Genomic DNA, 22,846 nt, shown 5'->3' with positions numbered 1-22,846 from the left:
GAGGTAGAAAGTTTTACTTTCAAGTAGTTTGGTGTGTGTGTGTGTGCATGTGTGCGCACACACTAGTGTACAGTAAGGTTTACTGATGCTTTTAAAGAAATAGTATATAGATCTCTGTGTAGAGCTATAGAAATAATTTTCTATAGAAAAATTATCTATTTTCCTACCTACTTACTTTTTTATGATCTGTTTTTTTAATTAAATTAATTCATTTATTTATTGGCCACACCTTGTGGCGTATGGGATCCTAGTTCCCCAGCCAGGGATTGAGCCCGTGCCCCCTGCTGTGGAAGCTCAGAGTCTTAACCACTTGACAGCCAGGGAAGTCCTTATGATCTCCATTTGTTTAAAAAAAAAAAATTAACAAAAATGGACTAAATGGATATGTACTTTTTACCTCTTTCTTCAACAAATATTTGCTCAGGTTTTTCTTGCACTTACACATTGTTTTATAAACATCGACGATATATGAAATAATATTTATAAAAGTGTGTAAAGTACAAAAGAATGATAATGTGGCCAACACTTAGATACCTTCCACCCAGTTTAAGAAATGGAGTATCACCTCCTATACCTAACAATTGTTTTCTTCTCTTAGTCAAACTTTCTGCCATTCAGTGAATCACATATGTCATGTAATCAAACACTTCCTTAATTTTTATATACATTGGTTGATAAGGCAATTCAGTGTAATCTACTGATTATGGCTAAGATTTATTCATGTATGTTTATATACTTTCATTAATTTAATAAATTTTCACAGACTCAGATCATGCTCTGTATTTATATTGGTTGATGGTTCATTTTAGCATACTTATAAAACCTGATTTGGTGTTTGCATCTTTATCATAAAGTTTTACTAACATGGTTAAACATTAGATTATTTCCCTCTTCTGTCATTGATTCTTAACTGTCCCATGCTAGCTCTCGAGCTTTTACCCCCTCTTCCTCATAAAGGCCTTTGTTCTATTAGTAGTTTCTGAATGACTCTGTGTGCATTGTTTTGAGCGGAGAAGGAAGTAGGACCAGAAAAGTGTATACTAAGCCAGTAGTTCCAAAAGAGGAGTTTTAAGGTAGTTGGTATTAATATAGATGTAAGGAAGAACAAGTGTGATTAAAGGAATGCATCAAAATTCTCTCCTTTTCATATTCCTCTTACAATAGAATTAAAATTGAATCTCTGAGATATACTGATTGGGCACACTAGTTGAGTTATGTTGGACTGTACTTATACTGGACTATCAATGTTAGTGGTAATGTTTTTACTGATGGTACCCAGATTTTGTTTCAAGGAGCTAGAACAAAGCAGTTGCAGATGGTTATTTACTTTTCTAGTACTAGTCTGATCAATGTAACAAGTATTATAAAATAGTTTGGGAGTTAGTTTAATTATTTGGATTTTTTTTTTCTCAGCATTGTCATATCTGCTGAGTGCCTGTGGTCATCAAATACTGTTGTCATTTGGAGAGAAGGCACTGTATAAATAAATAGTTTAGTCTTTGTTATAATATCATGAAAACTATTTGAATAGCATCTTTTGTAATAACTTGTATTAGAGGAAGATAGTTAACGATTTAAAAAAAGATGAGTCAAGGAGATGTGCATATGGTGATCGAGACTACATCATAACCTTGATGAATCTCTAAAAATCCTTGGAGAGAAATAGGTTACAAGAAGAGTTTAAAGACTTACAGCTATAATTCCCCACTCAATGGTCTTTTTTCTTTCTTTTAGAGGATATTTTTACCTTGAGTATTTAAGATTCAAGATAATATTAGATGGAGAACAAGATATTTGGGCCTGGGTTTTGGAAGACTAAAGCAGGTTGAGAATGCAATTGCTGAAAAAAGTTTCTGGTAGGGACCTTTCATATTCTAGAAAGCTCTAAGTAAATAATTGTAATACCATAATTTTTTTCTGGCAACAAATTTCTTTTATTAGGTCAGTTTATTTTATTTACAAAATCTTCATAAATCATTTGAAAGCTGTGTTTGTGGATGTTATAACTGTCAGGTAAGTTGCTTTTCTATGGGCCACACATTACAAGAGTATCTTGTTATGTTCAGCTTCTGTTTGTTCTTGAATAGTTAAGGGTAAACATGACTAAGTTTAAGAGGCAAAAGAATTAAGTTGGTATTAGTCATAATCACACTCTTTCTTTACCCTTTCCTTCTCCATAATATTAATTTCTGCCTTTATTCAGTGCAGAAATTATCCCACCTCTCATATGTCTTTCTTTTGATCAAGAACTTGAGAGATTCTGGTGTCAGTTATTTAAACTGAGTAGTTGCATTATAGTGAATAATCTTCTTGGTATGTTTTTAAGAAATCTAATTGCCTTAGTAGTGATTTATCTAGCAGGCTGATCTCATGCCTCCTTATGACACCCATGTTATGGCTAACTTTGAAGAAGTTTCTGACAAAATGTGTTATTCAATTCTACTTTTTTTTTTTTTCTCAGAAGAGGTAAACCAAGTGGAGAGGTTTGGAGCACAGCATGTAAGAGAACATTTTTCTTTGTTTGCTCTGGTCTTGGTCTCTCATATACATATTTGTATAAAAAAAGTCATTGTTATGTGAAAAAAAACCCATTGATTTTTATATATTAGTTTATTATACAGACACATTGTGTTTAAGGTATATGAGTTGAGTTAGATTTGTTATGTTGGAAAAATTGGGGGAATTTTATGCAGTATATTAATACATTAAATCATTCACTTAAAAATTTATTGACCACTGTGTGTAAGTAGTTACCTTTATTACTACTGTAATCTTTCAGTTGAAGGTAGACATTTCATATTCTTCCTTAAATAAAAGCTAAATTTGTAGTTCAGAACTGTGTCCTAGATAGTCACTCTACCTCTGGGAAAAATATAGTTGAAAAAATGTTTTGAAGTTTGTCTCTTTCCTAAAGTTTCACTGGCCAATGTCAATAAACTTTACTGTTTTCTTTAGATGGCAGAGGTATCAGGAAAAGGAAAGCAGTGACTTATATATTTCTTTTTGTAAATATCAGTAAGTACCGCAGGCATAAAATTCACAAAGTAAAGTACATGAACAATACTTATGGAAAATTTTTGTTATTCCAAACAGATATCTTTGGATCAGGTAGCCATGCTTATTTCCTTGTCTGTAATACCATGCTTGCATTATCATATGCCATTATATCAGGTGACATATGTGATCATGGAGATGGATAACATGAAGAAATATGGCACCGGTTTTTTTTATTGCCATGGAAACTTCCTTGCCCCACCTATGGATCTAGCTTTATAAGTAGATTAGTTAGTTATTAAATTTGGAGATGGGAGTGGGTATGTAGATACTGTGATTTTATCATTTAGACAGGAGACTCTGCCTCAGATCTCAACAAATTCCCTTTGCCTAAGTGAAGGAAGTCTCTTCTTAGCCTTTTGTTCCTAATCTTGTGTTGTGGGGTCCCACAATTTCTAGCTCTAATTACTGAAATTTGATAAGACAAAGCTAAGGAAGCTTGATGGGTATTTGTATTCTAGAATTCTATTTCTGTTCAAATTCCATGGAATCCTGTAGAGCTCACAAAGATTGTGAATTAGAGTGAATGAAGGTAACTAGCTTTAGTAGACATGTGGGACGAAGACTTACTACACAGTCAAATCCTGCTTCAGCGTCACAGAATCTTAGCTCTTCCTTTTTAGGGATTTAAATAGGAAGAGAGACTTCCTTTGGAAGTTGCTATTCAAACGTTGTTATATTGTAGGATAACAATACTGTTCTTTGGTTGTAAGAAGTTTTTGAAATTTTTCAATTGTGATACCCCTTGTATACTAGAGAGAACAAGAATTCATGAGTTTTTGAACATGAAAACGGGTTCAGATTATTGCTCTGTCACTAGCTGTATGAGGGGCTGAAACCTCTCTTGCAGGGTTTTGATGATGATGAAATGAAATAATGTCAGTGAAAAATCCTTAGGACAATGTCTAGTTCTTGATAAATGGTAATTTTTATTAGGTTTTGGAAGGTGACCTGGATTTCTGTTTTTTGATGTGTGCTTCACATAGCTCCTCCCCACAATGTGTTTACTAGCATTGTTCATCCAGCTTTTCCTTGTTGTTTTGTCTTGCTCTTCTTTTCAACCTAACAAGGTATTTAAAAACAAACAAACAAAAACCTATGGTAATTCAGCTACTCATTAATTTTATTTGTGTCTTGAAATTTTCTTTTATGAAGGATGTGATAAGAGCTGAGAGAAAAAGTTCTTGAATAACTGTAAACTTAAAAATAAACACTCTTAGGCAGACTCCTAGTATGCATTTCTTTTCGTACGATTTCCCTTTAAGTACTACAAACTTGTGAAAAATTAATTTTTAATTTCCTCTGTAAAATAGTAAACCACAGCACTTCTTGAGACATTGAGCGCTTGGACAATTTTTTTCAATTTGATCATGTAAACATTTTCTACTTTTGCAAACATTTCTCATTTTGTGAATAACTGAAACTTTGTCTGGGTGATAACTTCATCCCCCACTTCTCCTCCACCACACGCCATGTTGTTAGCTTTTTGTAGTTTTTCTTTTTAAAAAATTTGTAAGTGACAATCAGTCAAGGTGGTTGATTGTCTTCTGTGATCTACTTAATAAAAAGGACTTGTCTATTTACTGTGTAAAATAATACACCAGAAAAAGTTTGCCCCTCTTTCTTTAGTACAACAAGCTAACGATTCAAAATCTCATTTTTCCCCCAAGTTTCAATGATTTCTGTAACATTTTGCTCATTTCTGCTAATCTCTGTACATATCATGTGAACAGTAATTTATTGAGTATTTTTCTTTACATGGATGTGGCTCCCTTTATCTTAGTTTTATCCTTGGTTGTCGTAATATCCATGAACTGATAAGTTTGTGCTAGTTGTAAAATAAAAGCTAGTTCATCCTGAAGACTTCTTGCTTAATGCCTTTAGAAAGACCATATGCAGCTTTGGTGCCAGATTGGGTTACCCGTTTTGTATTTTTAAGTAAATGAACTTCATAATGACTCCTCTCCTTGTTTTAGATGGTATAGTTCTGTTTTGTTTTTGGATGTATTGAAGGTAGCCATTTATTTATTGTCAACAAATGTTAATTTGTCATTACTTGGAGTAGATAACTGGTAACTCCTCCCCTCCGCTTCTACTTTTTAAAAAAAATTACAAAAGTATTCCTCTGCTTGCAACCACTAAAATAAACAAATCAGGCGTGAATTAAAAAAAAATGTTTTTTCCTTTCCTTCTCCACTTTTACCTTGTTGGTTTAGCCAGCATTAACCAACACTTTGAGTATTTTTTACCATCTTTCTCTTTGCTCAAAAACCTTTAAGCATATATATACACGTACGCATGTATAGGCTTTTTGTAATTTGCTCTGTTCATTTAAGAATATGTCATGGACTTCCCCGGAAATCCAGTGGTTAAGACTGACTAGGGATTGAACCTGCACCAATGCAGGAGGTGCGGGTTCGATCCCTAGTCAAGGAACTAAGGTCCCACATGCCAAGAGGTGCAGCCAAAAACTAAAAAAAAAAAGAAAGAAAAAAAGAATACATCATGGCTATCTGCAGTTTAGTAAATGGAACTCTAATTAATTTTAAAAAGCTGAATAACATTCCATAGCATACTACACCATAATTTGGTCTGTTGTTCTCTAACAGATGGATGTTAAGATTGTTTCCATTTTTTTTCCTATTATAAAATATAAACATCAGTCTAGTCTTACTCATGACTAGACAGGCAAACATTCTAAATGTAATACTAGCAAAATAAATCCAGCAGTGTATATAAAAGAATACATCATGATCCACTAGAATTTATTCCAGGAAGGCAAAGACAGTTAAATATTAACAAACTTTGTTCTGTTAACAAATTTCAAGATAAAAACTATATGATTCTCTCTCTCTTTTAGGGTGAGTTGGGGGACTTTGTATTGCATTTATATAAAACAGCAAAAGGAGATGCCTGCCCATGTGGACAACAGTCTAAGTTTTGTACAGTTCTTTGATCCTCAAAGTTGATAGACAAAAGACTTTTTTTCTGGAGTCTTTGGGAGGACTTTTTGGGACCTGGGCCTTGACTCTGACCTTGGCCTCACTACCAGCTTTTGGTTGCCAAAACCTGGTACTCCTGACAGTATGAAAATACACATACTTCTAGAAACTGGGATGAATGATGTGGGTGAGCTTGTCCAGTTTAGGGCTGGCGCTTTTTAAGATCTCGTATTTGATTACTTTGAGCTTAATGAGCACCTCGTTGGCCTCTGTACAGGTGCTCATCGTCTTGGAAATGTTGGCCTGAATCTTTTTGAGGTCTTTCTTGTTGGCAAAGTATGCATTCCTTAGGATCTGTATTTCTTGAAGTCATTTCTAGGACTGGTTGTATATGATACTGTTCTTGGATTTGGCCATATCTCTGCTGCTAGCCGCAACTCTGGGAGTGATGGAGACTGGAAAAAAGAGACCCGTGACTATCTTAGTAGGTGCTAGAAAAACATTTGATAACATTTTGGAGTAATTTCCTCAGACTGTATGTGGCATAGTTTCTGAATCCTTGCTTAAGTGAAGATGCCTTTGTCTTCTCTTGATCAGTAAAGGTTGTCTTGGCCAGATACGGTGTTCTTGGATCATAATCTTTTTTTTTTTCCCCCAAGAGCATACACACCTTATACCACTGTCTAAGATTCTCGTGCAATAGATAAGTCTGATGCCAGTCTGATTCTCCTTTCTTTATAAGTATCAATAACTCGTTCTTTATCTTCTACACAAAAAGTCTTGCCACCTTTATGTGCCCTGAGATTAGGTCTAATCTCATTGTGCACTTTATCCTTTTTATATCATGAGAAACCCAGTATTGCCAGTTCATCTTTCATTTTCTGGAGTCTAAGTCCTATCTGTATAGTTCTGTATTTCTCCCTTTCTGACTCTAGTTTTTCCCTTTTGTCTCCCTTCTTATTCTTTAATGTTTAGGGATAGTAAAATCATTTTGGTCATTCTGAGTTGATATTCTCAAGTACGCATTGTGCACTTTCAAAATGTCTCAAATTTTTTTTATTTCAGCAGAGTTTTTTTGAATTGTTCTTACTGTGTGTTCTGTTCTTTGCTTTGATTTTCTCTTCAGGGGTTCCTATCAATCTTCTTTGCCTATCTTCAATATTTGTCACTTTTTCTCAAATCATTTTTATCTCTTTTTTGAGTTTAAAATTTTTCCTCTTTTTTATCTTCTGTTTCTCTTAAGGGACTGTCTGTTTTTATTTACTCTTGTCTTCATTTCTGGAATGTGTCTTTCCTTTTATTTTTAATTCTTACCTGAGTTTTGTCATCTCATTTTGAGTTTTTGTAATTCTTGTATTTGTTATTCTTTCACGTCTTATGTCATTTTCTTAAGGTCTTTTAGCTCATTCTGAAATAGCACGTTTTAATTTCGATCTGTTATGTGGGCACATCTTTCTGGCACACTTTCATCATCTGCAGGGATGTTATTCTGCTTTGTGTTCTCTCTTATAACAATTTTATATGGAATTGACCTTGATACATTTCTGTGACTCATTTTTACTTGAAATTAATTAAATGAAGCTTTTAGAATATGGCTAGGTTCAGGAAAGCTTCTTCTAACTTCACCAAGCTTTTTCTTCTGTTGTTTTTGTGTAGTGTTAAAAAAATACAGTGGCTTGCTTTCCGAGATTTCCTGGCTTTATTCTCCTCCAGTAGTTTTGTCTGGACCTTCTCTTTCCTTCATCTTTCTTGCCCCATCTCAATTTTCACCCCTTTATCATCCTGAAACTCTTCTCTGTGCCTTCGGGGTCTGTCAGTCATCTGCAAAACTCCCTTTTATCTTTAACCTCTCCTCTAAACATTACTACCTTCTAGCTCTGCCTGAAACTTACCTCTCCCCTGAGGGCACTTATTTCCCTTGGAGAGTTCTTACGTGGTAGCTCCTCCCAGTGAGGTGGGTTAAGAATTCTTTTTGCTTTCTCATAGTTAGTTCCCAACTTCTGCTGGGCTCACTGCTTGTGTCCTGCTGCTCCAGTTGTAATTATTGGTGATTTCAATATTCTTGCAGATGATCCTTCTGTTATGCTGATCTCTTGACTTCCTCTCCTCCACTGACCTTGTCTCCTACCTCAGCCATTCACTTCTATTGCATATCCTATGCAGATGTTTTTAAACCCTCAGTGCATCTGCATTAACTGGGGAGCTTTGACAACAAACTACAGATGCCTAGGACTTCCTCCCAGAGATTCTGTTCTGCTTGGTCTAAGGTGTTGTGGCCTGCGATAATATTTTTAACAGCTTTCTAAGGTGACTTTAATGTGCAGCCAGGATTGAGAGTCACTGCCCTAGAAGTAGTTATTACCGCAAACTACAACTTTCTATATTGGTTTCTGGCATTTTACTCTCCAACTACCATCTCCATTTTTTTCAGGCTCATTCCTTCTAGTACCCAACAACCTTAATTCTGTGATCTCACAGGGATCTTTTAATTTGCCACCTTTTCAGTGCATTCATGTCCTCACTTTTTTCTTTTTTCTTTTTTAAACCAGCTGAATTCCCATAGTCCATCATTACCATTGCTCTCCTGCATCTACCTCAACCCCATTTATTTGACCTTTCCTCCTTGATTGTTCTTGCCTGGTTAAAACCAAGTCTACGTATTTTACACCTGTATACTTGTAGCTGAATGTGGCTCGAACAGAACAGCTGTGTTGACTTTAAATTCCCAGCCAGGACCAAATGACTTTAAATTCCTTGCTTAGTGCTGCCAAGCTGTCCTACTGTATTATTCTCGTTCTTCCGTACTCCTGTTCACTTAGATGATCCTATCTTTCCCTTGCACTCAAATTTTCCACATTTCCCTTTCCATCCTCTCTTTCAGCTAGTGACTTTGCTTTCTGTTTTACTAAGAAAACATAATCTTCTCACCACCTGCTTACCAATGTTGTTATGAATTAATTGTCTTTTCCTCTCTCGAAGGCCATTCCCACCAATTGTCCATTGCAGCTCACCCCTTCTTGCCTTCTCAAGGACATTCTTCCTGTAATTCTCTGTCTCTCCTTTTCTGGATGGCTGTCAACAGAATAAAAGTATTGTATTTATAGTTTCTTTCATCTTAAAGAAACACTCTCTTAACCTTCCTTCTCCTTCCAGCTGCCACCCCATTTCTTATCTCATTTATACCAGACTTCGCAAAAACAGTTTTGTTCATCTTATCCTACTCTCTTTTTACAGCTTCATTAAGGTATTATTTACATTTAACAAAATTCACCTATTGTAACAGCATAATTCAGTGATTATTGGTAAATTTATAGAGTTGTGCAGTCATCACCACAATCCAGTTTTACAGTATTTCCATCACCCCCCAAAATTCCCTTGAGCCCCTTTGCATTCTTGGCACAATTAAAAAAAAAGTCAATACCTGGGGTATGAGAACGGATTCTCAACCTCCTGTGTCAGTCTCACCACCTGGAACTTGCTGTTAAATCCCCAGATAATCCATTAATCCATCGCTTGCTCTGAACAAGACTACAATCTCAGGCTAGTGGAGATACTGGCCCTTCCTGTACACTTGTCCCTGAGATGGCTGCTATAACTGGCAGTGCTACCAGTTGAGTCCTTTTTGGCAGTGGTAGCAAAGTTGCTGGTTTTCATGGCCTTCCCTAGCATGGTTGAATGCTGCGTGTTGCAGGCAGCACCCTTGTTGAGAAGAATAAGAGTAGCCATGGGCAAAAAGATCCACAGGCTTGCTTTGCTCTTATCCAGTGTTAAGTAGTTTGCATGAATGAATACTTCTCAGTTTGTCTTATGCCTTTGGTTGATTTCCAGAGTGCTGAAAAGTCAAATATCCATTCTCTTTTGAACCCATTCCAAGGAGGCATTCTCTTCTACCATTTCACTGAAACTGCTTATTATAATCATTAGTGGCTTTCACATTGCTTAATCCATCCATTGTTTTTCAGTGTCTCTCTTGCTTGAGGTATCAGCACTATTTGATACAATTGGTTACTCTCTCCCCTGGAAAGTCTTCAGCTTCCAAGATGCCACTATCTCTTGATTATTCGGTGTCATGTATACACCATTTTAGTGAATTTCTTTCAATGATGCCTTCCCATCTTCCCGCCTGTAAGTTGTAGTGCCTTAGGAATTTTATCTCCCTTGAGGACATTGCTTCCCCTTTTGCCCTTTCAAGTGATGCTCCCTTCCTTTCTTTCTTTACATAACCCTCATACCACTGAATCTGGAGATGGAGTAGATATTCTCTTTATTCCCCTTTTTAGCATTCAAATCATTCTCCTCTCTTTCCTAAAATTCTCTAGCTTTGAATCTCATGTCATCAGATTTTATTTACTACAACCCCGTATTCTTGCTGTTGACTGTATCTCCTGGTCCATTCCCTACAATGACTTCCGATGCTGACTACCCAGAGTTAGGCCAGACTTCACTTGAAGGGCACAGCCCTCACTAAGGCTACTCTCACTTCAAACACTGGCTGCAAGTGTCGCCCTCACTTCTGACTAACTGGCTACAAATTTGAGGGTTCCCAGTACTCCCTAAGATTCAGTAATTCACTAGAACAACTTTTAGAACTCAGGAAAGTGCTATACTTATTTTTTTTAATAAATTTATTTTATTTATTTATTGGCTGTGTTGGGTCCTCGTTGCTGCACATGGGCTTTCTCTAGTTGCTGTGAGCGGGGGCTACTCTTCATTGTGGTATGCAGGCTCCTCATTGGAGTGGCTTCTCTTGTTTTGGAGCACGGGCCCTAGGTGCATGGGTGTCAATAGTTGCGGCACATGGGCTCAGTAGTTGTGGCTCACGGGCTCTAGAGCACAGGCTCAGTAGTTGTGGTGCACGGGCTTAGTTACTCCGTGGCATGTGGAATCTTCCCAGGGCAGGGCTCGAACCTGTGTCCCCTGCATTGGCAGGCAGATTCTTTACCACTGTGCCACCTAGGAAGTCCAGGAAAGTGCTATACTTATGATTATAGTTTTATTGTAGCAAAACAATACAAAGCAGAACAAGCCAAAAGAAGGGACACTTAGGCCAGAGTCTAAGAGGCTTTCAAATGTGAATCTTCTGGTATCCTCTCCCTCTGGAATGGGGACATGTCACCCTCCTGGTATATCAGTGTATAACAGTACACACAGAGTATTGCCAACCAAGGAAGCTCATCCCAGCTTCAGTGTCCAGAGTTTTTATTAGGGTTTCAGTTTGTAGTCGTGATTGATTTAATCATTGGCCACATTAAATTCAGTCTTCAGCCCCAGCTTGCCTCTGTGAAGGTCAGGCTGATGTCACATGACTCAGAACCCCAACCCTCTAATCATATGGTTAGTCTTTTTGATGTAGCCAGTGCCCATCCTGAGTCAGTACCTTCCAACTTCCACCTAATTTCTCTATTCCATTTTGTAGTTAACCCTTTAAGAGGTGTCCATATGCTCTCTCCAATTTTTTTCCTCCTATTCTTTTTTCAGTTTTTAATTTTGAAATGAAAATACGCAAGAGAGTTGGAAAAGAGTATGAAAAAAAGTTTTCTTCATGCACATTCACCAGTTGTTAGCATGTGCATTATTCTACCTGTGTAAACTTTTTTTTCTGAGTAGTTTGAGCATAGGTTGTAGTCATGTGTTTATATCTAAATACTACAGTATTTGTTTCTTAAGAATAAGGACATTCTCATATATCTCATATAATTTGCAAAATCAGAAAATTTAATATCAATATAATACTATAATCCATAGTCCATGTTCAAATGTTATCTCTTGCCCCAGTATGTCTTTATATCATGTCCCTCGCCCCACCCCAGTCTGGGATTCATTCTGGTATCACGTGTTGCATTTTGCTGTTGATTTAGTCTTTAATCTGGAGCGGTTCCTCAGTCTCTCTCATGTTTCTTGGCATTGACACTTTTAAAAGAGTACAGCCAATTATCTTGTAGGCTGTACCTCAATTCAGTTTGTCTGTTTCCTTAGATTATACATTTGGGGGGCAGGAATACCATATAAGTGATGTGTGTCCTTAGTGCATTCTGTCAGGAGGCACATAATTCTGATTTGACCCATTATTGGTAACGTTAACTTTGATCACTTGGTTAAAGTGGAATCCTCTGGGTTTCTCCACTGTAAGGTTACTATTTTCTTTTGGTAGTATATAAGTAATTTGTTGGAAGATATTTTGAAATTATGTGAATCTCTTGTTGCTAATCAAACTTTTACCTACCAATTTTAGCATCATTAATAATTCTCACTGGAATTAATTATTACTAGGATAGTTGCAGAATGATGAGTCTGTAACTCAGCCATTTTGTCTATACTTTTTAGTTGATATTCTATTATTAAAGAGCCAGCCAAGCCTCCCTGCCTCTATTCCTTAAGTAACAATATGAACTCATGGGTTTCTACTCTATTTAGTGAGTTATGATCTATTTTTATCATTTATTTTGATACTTAAATTGTTCCTGGTTTGGCCAGTGGGTGCAGCTTCAGGCTGGCTCCTTCATATCTGCCCGGATCATTATTTTTAGCACTTCCTTACTTTTTGGAACAATGTGATAGTCCAGGCTCATATTTTGCTTTCCTACCCCAGCAATAGAATCAGACACTTTAGAATCAGACACTACCCATGGAGCCTTAGATTCCCTTTTCTTTTTTTTTTTTAATTGAGGTGTTATTTATAAGGAATCAAATGCAAAGATACTAGCATTCAGTTTAGTGAGAGTTTTTTGGCTGCTTTGGGTCTTTGTTGCTGCGTGCAGGCTTTCTCTAGTTTGCGGCGAGCAGGGGGGCTACTCTTTGTTGTGGTGCGTGGGCTTCTCATTGTGGTGGCTTCCCTTGTTGCGGAGCACAGGCTCTAGGCATGTGGGCTTCAGTAGTTGTGGCACACAGGCTCAGTAGTTGTGGCTCATGGGCTTAGTTGCTCCATGGCATGTGGGATCTTCCCCAACCAGAGATCGAACCTGTGTCCCCTTCATTGACAGGCATATTCTTAACCACTGTGCCACAAGGGAAGTCCCTTTATGAATTTTGACAGTTGCATACATCTGTGTAACTCTTACCACAAACAAGATATAGAACATTTCTATCATCAAAGAAAGTTTACTCATTCCTCTTTCTATCCAGTCCTCCTCCTGCCCCACACTGAGAGGCAGCCCTTTTTTAAACTTCTACTATCATAGGTTAGTTTTGCTTATTCTTCTACTTCATATACTTAGAATTATACATTACACACCTTTTTTGGTTTGGCTTCTATATTACTCTGAGTCCAGACATGAGAGTAATTTGAACAGTGAAAATTTAATATAAATAATTATTGACTGTAACAGGGAAATGGAGTAATGAGGAATTGGCTACTAGGAAGTAAAGAATAGGGACTTCCCTGTTGATGCAGTGGTTAAGAATCTGCCTGCCAGTGCAAGGGACACAGGTTCGATCCCTGGTCCGGGAAGATCTCACGTGCTGTGGAGCAACTACTGAAGCCCACGTGCCTAGAGCCTGTGCTCCACAACAAGAGAAGCCACTGCAATGAGAAGCCTGCACACTGCAACAGAGAGTAGCCCCCACTCACCGCAATTAGAGAAAGCTTGTGCACAACAACGAAGACCCAATGCAGCGAAAGAAAGAAAGAAGGAAAGAAAGATGGAAAGAAAGAAAGAAAGAAAGATGGAAAGAAAGAAAGGAAGGAAGGAAGAAAGAAAAGAATATAGGAATAGTAGGTACGTGGAGAAGCCGCTACTCCTAGACTAAGCTAGAGTATCCAAGGAAGAGTATTCTCCCCAGCCCCCTGGCTGACATCCAGACTTTGTTGGAAAGAGCATGGCCATAACTCACTGAATGGTGAAGAAATTGCTGTGATGCCACACTGGCAGAACTTTCTAGAATTTGCCTTTCAGAACTTGCTGGAAATCCACCCTGCCACGGAAAGCAATACAAGGGCAAGTGTCTCACCAAAGGTAGTCCATTGTAAAATCACCAGACAGAGGGTGCTTGGGGAAGGTGCAGATCTCTGGGTGTGCTCATCGCCACCATGCAGTCCAGAAGCAGGACCCTGGAGAAGCTGTACGTGCCTGATGCTAAAGAAGCTGCCTGTGCTGTAGGAACCAGGTCCTGGAGAAACCATGCACACTGTAACAGCCTGCTGAGCAAGCATACTGGGATCCAGAAACAGTACTCTTTCCTCCTGAAGTCTTTTTTTTTTTAATTTTATTTATTTATTTATTTATTGGCTGTATTGGGTCTTCATTGCTGCTCACGGGCTTTCTCTAGTTGTGGTGAGTGGGGGCTACTCTTCGTTGTGGTGCACAGGCTTCTCATTGTGGTGGCTTCTCTTGCTGCAGAGCACAGGCTCTAGGCATGTGGGCTTCAGTAGTTGTGGCATGTGAGCTCAATAGTTGTGGCACACGTGCTTAGTTGCTCCTCGGCATGTGGGATCTTCCCGGATCAGGGCTCAAACCCTTGTCCCCTGCATTGGCTGGCAGACTCTTAACCACCGCACCACCAGAGAAGTCCCCCCCTGAAGTCTTTACTACAGCTTCTACTGACGAAGATTAACATTGTGCCAGCTGGCAAAGGAAAAGAAAAATTTAAAGGGCTCAGATCAATTTTCACAGAGCAGGCAAAAAAGGATGAATTTGGAGTTGAGAGGCAAAATTTGATTATTAGTGCAGGTTACATTTTCTTCTTTGGAATCTCTTAATTTTTGATAATATGCGAGGCATTTTGTATAAAAGAATAGTAGAGACCAAGGTAATACTGTTTACCTCCAGAGAAGGCATGCTGCTACCTCTGTTTAGTAAGTAGAATGGGAGACTGAGTCAGTCACATTTATCTTTGCTTTGTGACTGGGCCTTGTAGCTTAGTTTATTTCAGTTCACTGCTTGCTGCAAATGTGTTGACGATGGTGTCAGCACTTTTTTTGTCAGGAGGGCTTGGTATCTGACCACTGGAAGTTTTCAGAGATCTCTTTGTGCTTTACAGCTGAGCCCCCAGCTTTTTGAAATAAGAATTTTTCTCTGTTTTAATGCCTTGGCTGCCAAGTGTTTTTGGTTTGTCTTTTCTGTGTTTATTCTTCTCAAAAATTAGCATATACGTGCATATTGTATCTTTCTTATAGAAAAAGTAGCATACTATAATACTCTTTTGTGTTTTGCTTTTTTTTACTTAACATATGACAAAAATAATTTTAAAATACTTCATAGAGGGCTTTATTTATTTATTTTAACAGCTGTACATAGTACTCCACGGTGTATGTTTGCCTGTGGTTTAGTCAGTCTCCTGTGTTTGAACATTTAGATGGTTTCCATTATGTTGCAATAAAAAATTGTACTGTAATGAAAAATCTTTTATGTATGTATTTTCACATCTTTGGATATATTCTCTCTCCAACCCCTTCCAAACAGAGTATTGCCCTCACTATTCCAGCGAAACTGCTCTTATCAAGGACTTCTGTGACTTCCATGTTGCTAAATGCAGTAGTCAATTCTAAGTCCTCATCTCATATGAACTCAGTCTGCACTCACTGCCTTGATAGTCTCATTCAGTCTCATGTCTTTATTTACTGCCTACATGTTGATAACTCCCAGATGTCTGTATCCAATCCAGATTTCTTTCCCAAATTCCAGACTCATATATCCAGCTGGTTACTTGACGTTTCTATATACTTGGGTGTCTGATAGGTATCTCAAGCACATTTGCCCAAAATTAACTTCTCACTGTCCCCCCACCCCCAAACCCCATCTGTTCTACCTGTAGTCTTTTCCATGTTGCTGATGGCAGCTCCATCCTCTGCTTGTTCAGGATGTTGGTGTCATCCTTGATCTCTCCCTTTCACTTCCCATATCCAGTCTGTCAGGAGATCTATTGGCTATGCCTTGAAAACATCTAGAATCTGGCCACTACTGACCGCCTGCACCCAGGTCTGAGCTACTAATTACGCTTACCTGCGTTGCTGGAGCCAGCCTCTAACTGGTTTGCTTCTACAATTTCTTTTCAAAACAGCTACCAGAGTGATCTTTTAAAAACATGTCAGATCATGTCTTTACTCTTTTTAATATCTGCCCTGTGACTTCCCATCTTACTCAGAATAAAAGTTAAAGTTCTTAGAGGGGTTAATAAGGCCCTAGACATGGTGGCTCAAGTGATTTCTGTGATCTCATCTACTTCCCTGACCCCTTTCTCCTGCTCCACTGATCCACTGTGCTCAAGGTACACAGGCCTTCTTACTGATCCTTAAATAAGCTGAGTGTGCTTCTGGCTTAATGACCTTTGTATTACTGTTTCTTCTGCCTAGAATTTTCTTTCCCCTGCATAGTTTTTTATCATTATCTTCAGGTTTTTGCTTATCTCTTTACAGCTGCAACCCTCTAACCTCTCTTTCCCTCAATCCCCGATATTCTTGTCCCCATTCCCTGCTTGTTTTCCCCCTTTAGAGTTTATCACTTTCTGACATACTATATTTTATTTATTTATATAAATATTTATCTAGAGTCTAAGCTCACTAAAGGGAATACTGACTGGTTCCTTGCTGTCTTCTCAGTACCTAGAATAGTGTTTGGCATGTAGTAGATAATCAGTAGTTACTTGTTGAATGAGTTGAATGAATTAGTCCTGTCTGGAACTCAGAGCTTTTTAGATGTTAAAGCTTAAATCATTTTTCTTTTCAACTTACAGCAGTGTTTCTCAAACTTTAGCATGCCTCATAGAAGATGGAAAAACTAAAATTTCATTTACTATAGAAGTACCTCTCAAATAATTGTTTTAAATGTTACAAACATATGTGAAGATGATCAGAAAAATTGGTAGGAAAAAAAAGATTTTAATAAATTTTGCAGGACTCACAAGGAGAAAGAAAGGGGTATTATTAAGGAGGAGGACTAGGGTAATTTGTAGAGGAAATGATTTAAAGATTAAATATAATAAATATGTTTGCCTAGGTGGCAGGAAGGGATCTGGCAGGGTGTAGGTGAGTGGGGTTTAAAGTTGTTAGTGGGTTAACGTAAACTTTGTTCATAAAGCTTATGTCTCTCTTTACCCCTCATTTTATTTTCTGACTCTGTCTTGATCTGTCTTCACCCTTTGTCTGCCCCTTTCCCTGATCATTGTATAACCTATCTATTCTGACTATTTTGCTTTGTATTATATTCTGTACTCATATATTCTGATTCAGAAAAGTATCTTGGTAGTATTCTCTTTTGGCTATCATTTTGTAATTTATTTCATTATTTTAAGGTAAGAGCTCTGTTATTAAACAAAACAACTAAACTTTTTCTAAATCTTTGTCATTAACTTTCCTTTTAAGTTTTTATCAATTCTTTATCTGAAATAGAATCCTTAGTTTTAGTTGTGTTTACTTCCCTTCCCCCCCTTATCTGAACCTTTATTTTCTAGTTTCTTATAGCTGTCTCAGATTCATATAGTTCATTCCATAGCATTTAGGGCTTGCACATTGTGGTGTGGATGTGCTATATATAAATATTAGTGAATGAACTTACAAGCTATAATAACAGAATTTCTATCTAGTTGCATTTTTTTCTTCTACCTCAACAAGGATACCTTTCTTGATTAAAGCTATTCATTCTTTGATCCTATACTGATTGTTTATCTTAATGAGTACATTATATACCCCATTTTAAATAACTGGGCTGTGTGTGGTATATATGTGTATGTGTGTTAGTTGATATCCTACTGTTTCATTGCTTTACTGATGAATAATTTAACACTACCTTACTGATGAATAATTTAACACATTCTGTTAAATGAGAAGTTTTGTGGGATAATTGCCTTTACTGATCTTCTAGAGGGATTCTTTTCCTAGGTGCTTATATATATTATGTTAGGGCATAACAGCTTCATGTAATGGAAACTGAAGTGCAGTGGCTTAATCAAATAGGATTTTTTTCTTTGGGTAACAGGAAATATGGACATCGGCAGTCCGGGGTTTATGGCAGTCTGCACAGTGCCGTGAGGAACACTGGCTGCTTCTGGGTTTCTTCTCTGCTGTCCTTGAAGGGTGGCTTTTGCCCTGTGGATTGCAAGATGACTATTTCCTCCCCAGACATCTAAGGGGTTTTTTTTAGCAGCAAAAACAGTAGTTTTCCTTCAGTCCTTGCTCATAAGCCTTATGCTTTCATCTCATTGGTTACAGCTGGGTTGCTTGGCCACCACAGGACCCAAAGTTAGTGTTCTGTTAATAAGAGAGTGAGAATTTGGGGCAGGCAGCTTCAGCGGTTGGTGGGTGGTAGGCAATCACACGTCTCTCTGTTCCTTAAAACAGCAAGTTAGACAGCGTCGTATTTGTTGCAGAGCAGAAACGGGGTCAGAGAGGCTAAGCAACTCATGTAGAGTCACACAGCTAGTAATTGGTAGAGGTAGGGTATGAACACAGGTAAATATCTGTCCAAAGACCATACCCTTTCCATTACATGCGCTCTTTATATTGTCCATTTAGCATTCTGATTTAAGTAAAGATTTTGTAACAAATAGTGTTATATTTAAGTTATTTTAATAAAATTTGATGCTTCTTAAGACAAGTTTGTTGGTGTTTAAAGAATTATAGTGAATAACAGGGGGCTCCTGATGCTTGATCTGCTGGGTGTGTAAAAGCGACGAGATTCTTGCTGTAGCAGAATCAAGATAAACTGTGAAAGCTGTGAACAACTTTGTTGAGGTCTGTTCAGGTAGAGGATTATCACAAGCATCTTCTAAGGGCTGCGCCTGACTCTTCAGATTAAACTAGATATAATAATGTTTAATAACCTGGGGATTGTCAGAAAGCAGATCATTTCAGGTTTCTTTTACCGAGTTTATTATTAGCATTCCGTGATTTATGATCACCAAAACACCTAAGCACTAATTCATTTGACCCTTGAACAACACGGATTTGAACGACGCGGGTCCACTTACACTTGGATTTTTTTCGATAGTAAATACACATCAGCTGTTGATTGAATCTTCGAATGCGGAACTGTGGGTACAGAGGAGCTGGCTATCCGGACTGTAAGTTGTGTGTGGATTTTTGACTGCCCCCAACCCCAGCATTGTTCCAGGATCAGTTGTGTTTCTTAGCATGTCTGACCAAAAAAACCTAATATATCAAACTGTAAAGTGTCACCAATCTGTTATTTTGATAAATGTCCTCAAAGTGGTAAAATAGTCCCCCATTTTGTTTTATATCTTTTTAATTTTTTATTTGCAAATACTTGTGCTTCATATGTCTAGGCTGCATTTCTTTTTCTTTGTAGTCTTACTGGTAACTACGTGTTAAAATGCATTTGTGTAGCTTACTTATAAACATGTCAAAGAGCTTATAATAAGATATGTATAGGTGGAGATATTACAGCAAGGAGAAATTATTATTTACACTGGGAGAAAAGCCTAAGTTCTCTTCTCCTCCTTCCTCCCCCTCTGCAAGGATTCAAATCCTGTGGACCCCAGTGATTACAGTTTGGTTGGGGAAGAAGGTTTGTCCTAAGGAATAGTGGGAATTTCCCTGTCTCTCCCCGTGGGGATCTTTGACTGTCAGAATAATTGAACTAAACTTATCCTTTCAGAAAATATTTATTGAATTTTACATGCCAGACAATGAGCTACATGCTAAAGAACATTAAAAACATTTTCTCACGGTATATAGGGAGGAGGTGATTACAAGCACAGGTTTTGGAGTTTGACAGCTCTGAGTTCACATACTGATATGTTTTAGTTGCTACGATTGTGATTTGTGGCAAGTTATTTGACCCCTGGAAGCCTCAGTTTTCTCATCCTATAAAAGGATTTCATAGGATTTTGGGGTTAAGTGAAAGCACCTAAAACACTTAGCCCAGTTTCTGGCATATAGTAAGGCTTTCAGTAATTATTATCTGCTGATGTGATGATGATGAAGGAGTGGTAGGGAGTAAATACAGTGGAGGGAGAGTGAGGTATTCTGGGGGGTGGGTTGGGGACAGGAGTCTAAAATGTAGAAATAAGAAACACGATTAGAAAAGCATGTTAGGAAGATTGATATCCTTCATGATTTTTATAGTCAATATAGTAAATCTTTGCTAAAACATGATCTTTTTGATTCATCTGCGATTTTTTTGCTTGGTGAGAGCAATACTTTCTCTTGCAAGATATGGGACAACTCCCTGGGAAATCAGATTGCTTTGGTCTCAAGATGTCTTAGACTGGACCTACTTTCTTGCTCTGATTACTTTTTGTAGATTTTCTTCAGCTTTCCTCATACTATAATGAGGTTTTGTTTTTTGCTTTCTTCCTGATTGTATGTTGAGAGCAGCAGTGGTGTTCATGTGTAAGAATGATTTTTGAAGTTTAAATGCAGTTGACGTACAGTGAGATTTTGTATTAAGGCATAGTAACAATTACTTTGGGTTGTAAACCCAAATAGGCAAATCAGGAGTTTGGAGGAAAATAAGGAAGGGAAAAATTTTTTTAATAGTGTATAATTAGGGCTACATAATTAGGGCAAATATAATAAGATGATTCTCATTGAGTATGATTTGGATACCCCAGATTTACATATGCAGCACTTAGGCACAGCTCTGAAATTCGTTTCAGAAGACAAAACCAGTGCCAGCTTCACTCCTTCAGTGTGCCCTGGAACCTAGCATAGGGACAGGAGGCAAGATGAATTCTCTGCTTCCTTCAGGATGGAGAAAAGGAGCCGTGGTTTTTATGTAAACGTTCCCTTGAACTGTATCTCAGAGAAGCTATGAAAAATTATTTTACTTATGCAAAAGTCTACCCTGGGAAGGTGACATTTTTAAAAAGAAGAAATAGGCAGCCAGTGTAAGAGGCATGTTATAAATCAAGAATTATGGGGTTTAGAAAAGTGATGATCAGAAGATATGGGAAAAATTGATGGTGTATATCCCCAATTAATACTGATTTTCATTTAACACTTTAATGTTTATTGATTGCTTAGTAAGTGCCAGACTGTGCTAAGTGCTTTACTTGCTTTCCTCCCATTAATTTTCACAAGTGATTGGAAAGATGCTTTTCTATTATTAGCCTCAATTTACAGAGTGGGAAACTGAGCCTTTGAAAGGCTAATTAGTTTGCTCTTGCTTGGAAAACTAGTAACTGGTGACTAACTGTCCCCCAAACTCCAGTTCTTACTAGTACACTATTATAATTATTTCTCTTATTTGGTGATTCAGGGCAGGTATTGGGAAACTTGATTTCTGTTACTGGTTCTGACTTGGTGAAAATTCTGGGAGAATTAAGCAATCTACATTGCATCTTCTTCTGAACCTCCTTCTCATCAAACTTGGCCTCCCTTGTGGGATCTTCTGCTTCCTGTGTCTGTCAGTTTCAGAAACCAGAGGCTGGTACTGGAATTATCCATAAATGTTCAAAACAGACAGCTGGGAATAGGGTAGGAGCCATAAAGGTATATAGAGCATTTTTGAAATTTTGAAGATGCTTTGATTTGATCAATTGATTTGACTGTGTCCATATTTCATGATGAAATCATGGAAAAACTTGCCTTGGAAGGCATAACCTGATAAGAGTAGTTGATTTCTTACCACAACTTATCATCGTCAGGATTCTCTCTGGCACCAACTATTTTGGTCAACAAAAGTTAGTGTTCTTGTGGGTAACCTATTTTGATCTCCTCAATGATAATGTAGCTATTGGATTAACTGCTTACAAAATTATGAATTTATTGACAGTTTTTGGTTTTATGTTATTGCAGTGTCTGAGACCATCCAGTCATTGCTTGCTAAGGATGTTGATTAGAAAACAGTAAATTGTTTCCCATCCTCAACACCCTAAGAATTGAGATTTGAGTATTTTCTTTCTTCCTTCCTTCTTTCCTCCCTCCCTCCCTTCCTTTTTATATTTGGTGGACAGAAGCACTTATTTAGTTAGTTCTGTTATGCTGGTTGTTTTGAGAATGTGAATTCTAATGTGATTGATAGACATTTACCAGCTACCTCAGTTTACCTTGTGTTTTCAGTTATACCCATCCACATTTGGTGTTACAACTTTATACTTGATATCTGATAACCCTCCTTCTGCTACTTTACAACTCACAAGTTGCAACCCTTCTGACACTCACTTCCACAAGCAGATCTCAGGTCTTTCTCAAGGTAAAGTGCCATATTTATTGTAGTATTTATTACTTAGCAACTTAGTATGTGTAAAATTGTGCTTTTTTTCCCCCACATAAGCCCTGTGGTTTTTATTGCGTAATTCTGCATAGAACTTTAGGATGGATTTTCCTGTTATACAAGTCTATTATTTTTATAGTTAAATATTTTGTATCTACATTTTTAATACATCTAGAATTTATTTTTGTATGTGGGTAAAAGTAGGAATCCATCCATCCCTTTTTTTCTTTTAATGGCCAGCCACTTGACCCAACATTTACTGAACCTCTTCCTCTTTTGCTCTTGCCTTAGTCTCACATTTTTATCTTTATTCTATACTTAATTTTTTTGGGGGGGGGGGGTCTCTCTGTACCTGTATCAATAAATTATTATTTTAATTATGAATGCTTTATATCAACTGAAACTTTATCTATGGATATCTATTGGGAATTAAAATAATGTATTGGTATAGATGGATTCCTGTTCTTATAAGTCCTATTAGTGATTTGACACTACGAAGAATGTTTAACTTTGGCAATTAATGTCTTATATAAACTGCCCTGATCTAATAATCATGCCTATAAAGATAATGATTTTTGTGATTGTATTTTTAAGATAGGGGATGTGATGAGAGGATGTTACTTATACTTTTTTTTTTAAGAATTTTTTTAACCCCTAAAAATTGTCAATAAACCAGCAGAATTATTTTATTTTATTTTATTTTTTAAGAACTTTTATTGAGATGCAGTTAACAGACAGTAA

General features: G+C 37.3%; 1 protein-coding gene across 13 annotated transcripts in view; it reads left to right on the top strand.

Annotated features, from left to right (window-relative positions):
• TANC2 (tetratricopeptide repeat, ankyrin repeat and coiled-coil containing 2) overlaps positions 1-22,846 on the top strand; it is a 342,062-nt gene that overhangs the window by 3,164 nt on the left and 316,052 nt on the right. Inside the window, exon 2 of one of the 13 annotated variants that reach the window (XM_057716522.1) lies at positions 18,917-18,989. The exons of 10 other annotated variants lie outside the window; for them this stretch is intronic. The gene's annotated coding sequence lies outside the window, so the exon portion shown is untranslated. Of the gene's footprint in view, positions 1-2,461; positions 2,500-18,916; positions 18,990-21,964; positions 22,085-22,846 lie in introns of those variants that run through there. 2 more of the 13 variants (XM_057716521.1, XM_057716528.1) reach the window with 2 other exon arrangements.

The sequence above is a fragment of the Hippopotamus amphibius genome, chromosome 17 (genome assembly GCF_030028045.1).
Source record: "Hippopotamus amphibius kiboko isolate mHipAmp2 chromosome 17, mHipAmp2.hap2, whole genome shotgun sequence".
Lineage (NCBI taxonomy): Eukaryota > Metazoa > Chordata > Mammalia > Artiodactyla > Hippopotamidae > Hippopotamus > Hippopotamus amphibius.
This window is presented reverse-complemented; position numbering and strand designations above follow the sequence as displayed.